The sequence below is a fragment of the Zea mays genome, chromosome 2, assembly GCF_902167145.1.
Source record: "Zea mays cultivar B73 chromosome 2, Zm-B73-REFERENCE-NAM-5.0, whole genome shotgun sequence".
NCBI lineage: Eukaryota > Viridiplantae > Streptophyta > Magnoliopsida > Poales > Poaceae > Zea > Zea mays.
The window spans coordinates 120,353,786-120,359,785 of NC_050097.1; positions in this window are offsets into that span (position 1 = coordinate 120,353,786).

A 6,000-nucleotide genomic window follows, 5' to 3' on the forward strand; every position below is an offset into this window, starting at 1 on the left:
GAAATTGGTACGTGATCATGCCCAACCCCTCCTCCTGCCCTTTGAATCTAAATTTCAGAAGTATGATCTTAAATCAGAATGAAGTAATTATAAAACTAAAGTTAAAAGGACTTCCTTCTGAAGTTGCAAAGAGAATCACATTCGAAGAGCAGTTGCCTTAATAATAAAGCACCCACTTCAAGAAAGTCTCACCCATCGCTTCAACCCGGGAGGACTCTGACCCGAATCTCGGGACGAGATTCCTTTAAGGGGGGAAGGCTGTGACACCCCAGTGTCACCTAGGGCTTTTCTGAGTGCTATTCCAAGAACCATCATTTCATGTAAGCCAAATTGAGCATGAAGCCCCAAATCAACTTAAGAATAAAAGATCGACTAAGTTTATATCTAAAGAATCATGTTCAAAACAAATGAGATTTTCAAAAGAGGGAAAATGTTGAAACCCTAATACCAACCCTAATTAAGCTATTTAAGTAGAAATGAAGAGAAGGGATGAAAGACCATGAAAAACATGAAATCATGGCTTAGGCCAATTATAAACATTGAAATACACTAAATAAGCTACAATAAAGATTATGAAAGCTTGGCCAAAAAAGTTTATTAAAAACTCCAAACAAGCCATTCAAGTGGAGGTACAATGGGGAAATCTGAAATTCAGATTTCTGAAATTTCAGCCCTTGGACCAAAACGAGCACGTTCACCTTGATCCTTAACTCAAATCTTAATGCTCCCATTGACAAAATCGTGTCTAACTAACCCCTTTGTCACATGCCAGAAGATGGCATCGGGACACGAGCCCTAGACATGACAAAACCAGAGATTTGCCTCGGGCTCGGGCTGGGAGATAGACCAGAATTCAGAACTCCAAATCTTTGAAACCAGTAGGCCAAATCCTATGACCCCCACACATGATCGGTAGCTTATAGGGAGGACAAGAGGTTTTGTGCACTTACCAAGGCAAGAGCAGGCTCGGATGAATGACCACACGTGCTAGAACTCGGGCAGAATGATCGCGCACACGTGTTCGACCCTGGTCAGCACGCCAGCGTTTGCCCAACCCGCGCGCCCTCGCCCTCGGGCGTGCTCGCCCGCGCCTTTAAAGCCTCCGCGAGCGCGCCTCACCTCACCCCGTGCTCACCCTCGCTGGCCAGACGCCCCTCCTTAGCTCCGGCGAGCCTTTCCTCCGCCCACCACCACTGCCCGAGCCTCGGCCACCGTGGCCAGCTCCCTCCAGTCGCTTCCAAGCCGCGCCAGCCACTTGGCTAGCTTCGCCAATAGCCCTAGAAGCTTTCCAAGTCCTCAGACCCGACAGAACTTCACAGGAGGCCCGAGATCGTCCTCGCCGGGCTTCGATCGCCCGCCGCCGCGCGTAGACCGAGCAATCTGGTGAGTCATTCTCTGATTCCTCGCGCACACGCCTTCCTTGTTCTCTGGTGAAGCTCACTGACCCATTTGATTGACCAATCGTGCTCTGGTTAGGCCGGACTCCTCGCCGCCAACGAGCTCCCCCGCGTGCACATGGACCGACTGACTCCGACCATCCCCAACGGCGACCCGCACATCGCCGTGACCCTCAGGACCTCCCCTACACCCTCGACCACCTCACTGGAGCAGTCTCGCTGCCGGTAAGCCCCTCCGCCCCTTTCTTCCTCCACGACCACTGTTCCATTAGGGAAAGACCACGAGTTCGATTTCTAGAAACCCTAGGGGGTTTTCGGCAGAGCCGTAGACTCATGTGAATAGTGCATCGGGGACTTGTCTGTAATTCACTTAAGATCTTTTGCCAGGGACCCCAGTGCAAAACTGTTTTTCATTTATCCATTTCTATTTAACCTTTTTAAATTCAGCAGAAAACTTAGAGAATTTATATCTTGAGTTGTATTCAACCAAATTTAACCAAACCAATTTTGCTGGATTCAAAATATTATGGACTATCATTTAAAAATATTGAACCCCATGCTTTTTGTTTTAAATTTTAGAGTTTGAAATTGATTAAGGAAAATGACCAAACCTTATTAAATTAAAGAAAATTAGTTATGCTTCTGTGCTGAACTTAAAAAAATTGTAGATGTTCAAACCCCATTTAGACACTGTTTAAAAATAGCGAGCACCCTAGCATTGAAGATTTAAGTAGGGATATCTATTAAAGGCCATTTTTGCCCAAAACTTAAGAAAATCAGAAAAGCATTAGAAAATAATGAACAGTGAATGCAATTATTTTTCCTAGTCTACTTAAGTAACAGAGAACCTAGGAAAAATAAAGGGACCCCTAGTCCAGAACAGATTCAAAGTGAAATGTTTTATTAAGCACTAACCAAACTAGAAAAACAATTATTAGAATTATGCAAACAATTTCAAAATTGTTAATAAAAATCCAGTGGACTTGTAACCACTAAGACACCACTACAAAAATGATAAACACCTCAATCCGTCATTTTAAGTAGGGTAAACAAATAGAACTTGGTATTAAGTTATATTTCAATTAAATCATAAGTATGCCAAAAAGTGTGCAACAGTGGGCAAATAAATTTTTACTAGATCAATAATGAAATATGCCACAAGAGAAAAATGCAAAACCCAATTGAAAGCCGCAAAATAATACCCATTGCCAATACTTCATGAAAAAGGCCATTTAATCCAAATAATTCCTACCACTCTTCCCTTAAGCAAAAAGCTACCAAACTTCAAAATGATTGCTCTTGCACAAACAAGAAGATAGGAAAAATTGGAAATATGTTGTTTGATATTTTTCAAGTATAGTGGTAGTAGAAAGCACCCCTTTGGCTAGAAACTTTAGAAAATCACAGCAAAATAAATAATAAGTATTGATGGCTAAAAATTGGTACAAGGTCATGTTATATCATCTAGATGCCAGCAAAAATATTTCTTAGAAAATAACCCTCTGTTAAAAAGGAGTTGTAGTTCAAAACACCCCCTCTGCCCTAATATTTGATAATTTTATCCAGAGAGAACACCTCACTTTTTAAGCCCCAAATTTTGAGACAGAGCATTATACACTAGTAAGAAGCCAGTGTAGTTTTTGCAGATTTTTGAGAAATTTATTAAGCCACTTGTAGTGCAAACCCACCTTAAAAGCATAAAGGAAATAAAAGAGAAAAAGGGGGAATAATAAATATCACTCTAATGATTCAGCTAGAAACCTTAATAAAACTCTCACTAAGACATTAAAGGGAAATCAGTAAGACACCAAAATGGAATTACTACTTAGTTAACTAAGCTTGACCCTAAATTGCTAAGTATACCCCAAGAATCTTCAAGTAGCAAGATTAAGCCCTACCTTATTAAAGTGATCATTCACCATCCAAGTTTAATTGCTAAATTGAATATCATACCATGCATATATCTTACTCATTGCATTCATTAGATTGCAATCTCGCTGACGGAGAGTACGTGCTCATCCCCGAGTAAGGAGCTGTCCACGAGGAAGACCAGGAGCAAGCTCCCGAGACTGCCATCGAGGATCTCCCCGCAGCCCTAGCTAAAGATGGCAAGCCCCGGTTTTATGCATAACCGTATCTATATATGCTACTTTACTACACTTAATGTTTGTTGGATTGTAATGTGCACTTAAGTGTAGGAGTTGCTTGAATCCTCTAGTTGCATGAACTTAGTATTCCTTTTTGAGATGGAAACTAGTATGCTAGGTCGAGTAGCTGCTTTGCTAATCAGGATCTCGGTAGAAGTCGAGTGATTTTTCTAGCACTCGCGTGTGGTCAGGAATTGATTGTATTCATCTAAATAACGGAATATATGTTAGTCTATGGACATGGATCCAGGGAGGATGCCTTGTTCATGGGACGGGAAAAAGGAATTAAGGATTAATGTGTGGATACCTGAGTCAAGCTTTTGAACGTACTAAGCACATGTCGGGAAATATGGTAACCGGTAAACCTAGTACCTGAGTGAAGCCGGGTGCAGACTTTATCCCTCACGTGACCTGAGACTGGGTCTCTCATGCTAGCTATGGTGGGTACAAGTGTGGTCACTGCACGGTGGCAACCGGGGTCAGTGGAGCATTGTATGCCAAGGCGGTGAGGCCTGAACGTGAAACAGGAACCGATGGGGACGGTTGACATGTGTGGGGATGGAGTGCCTTGGCATGTCATGTGTTTAGGTTTAGCTTGCAAGGTTAAAACTTGATTCGAATCGTCTGCTTCTCGCAGCTAATGAGACTGCTTGACCCCTTGTACTACATCGAGTAAGAAGTGAAATGAGGTTACATGAGATAACTTGTTGTATGTACTAAATGCTTGCTACCATGTATGCTTAGAAGGAGCAAACATAGTTAAGATAATAATGCTATAAATTGAAAAGGTAAAATTTGATAATAGATACAGCTAGTGCTTTTCGCAAACCAAACCCCTCAGCCAAACAGCTGCATGGTCTAGACGGAGAGGAGTAGATTCCTCACACCGGGTAAGTCTAGCTGAGTATTAGTATACTCAGCCTTGCTTGTGGCATAATTTTTGCAAGTACTCTTCAGGATATGGTTGATGGTGTGACTTGGCCTACCACCCTGCCACCGGGTTGGACGGTCGAGTGGGATGCTGCTCCGATAGGAGAGGAGCAGGAGGAGTAGTGGGCTAGGCCTTGCCCATTTCCTCGCTACCGACAATATCGATTATCCGCTGCATCTTATTTTGTGAACTTTTACCAGCCACTTGAAAAACTCCGATTTATGTAATAATTCAGTACTTTAATTCGAGGTTTTCTTGTTTTATTGTATTTCTTCTGTGACTCACCTTCGAGTGAGTATGTGATATTTGATCCTGGTTAAGTGGCTTTTATCAGACTAGATCTGAGGGACTGATGGGTTATTCCGATTAAAGTGTGTTATGGCCCCTGAGACGTGACTTAGGCACTTAAGCTGGAATAATTCGGGCGGTTCTGCCACACTAAAATTCCAGAAGTATGGGTTTTGGCTAATTTAAATACTCCATAATTCCTTATTTGGAATAAAATTCCTAAAACTATTTTTATTAAATACTATAGAAAATCAGAAGCCTAGCAAAATTGGTCTTGCATTTTTAGCATTTTTCTACAATTTTCTAGGAATTCTCTAGCCCTGGAAGAAAAAGAAAAAGAAAAAGAGAAAGGTGCTACAGTTTCGGGCTAAATCTGGCCCGAGCCGGCCCATACACAGGCGAAAGCGCACCCACATGCGCCCGCACTATTGGTTTTGCTGAAATGCCCCTATCGGTTTGAATAACTGAAAAAGGGTCACGGCTCTATTCCCATGTCTCAATAACACTTGCAAATACACCCCCGCGCTTCTATTCCTTTACAACCCGAAGTCCACGACGTTGCACGGCGGAGAACCGAGCTCCGGCGAGCTCATACCGACCGGATCACTCAACTACCGGTGCTCTAATTCGGCTGAGACCTAATTTAACCCTTAACAAGTGTTTCCCCAAGCTTAATTGCTGGATTGGAGCTCTACATCAGCCTGTCCACGGTGACAGCGGGAACAACGAACAGCACAACGTGTTCCCGGCGATCTAAGGGGTCCTAGCTTAATCAACTGGGTCGGGGAGCATCAGGGACACACAAGGATACTGAAATGAAAGAGCAAGGGGCATGAGCGGACCTGGAGCACGCTGACCACGGCGAGGGCTTGTTCACGGTGGCGGAAACCGATTTGGGGGAGCATTGAAATTGGCGCGCTCTAGGGGATGATTTGAGGCACGAGTTGCTAGATGAGGTGCTTGACTACTTAGCGGAGCCGAGGGTATGCGCAATTTAGAGTGTGCTTGAGCGGTGGCCGGTGAATTGGACGGAGACGCGCGATGGCCGGAGAGGAGGGGCACTGGCGCACACGATTAGTGGCTTTCACAGTGGCAGACTCACCGGTGATCACCGGATATGCTTAACGTGACCTAATGCGATGTGGTAAGATGCCCGGGCACTTGGCGCATGGTCAGTAAGCGGTCAGCGCCGATGAGGACCAATTCGGCCGACCACAATCCAAGTGGGTGCGGCAAA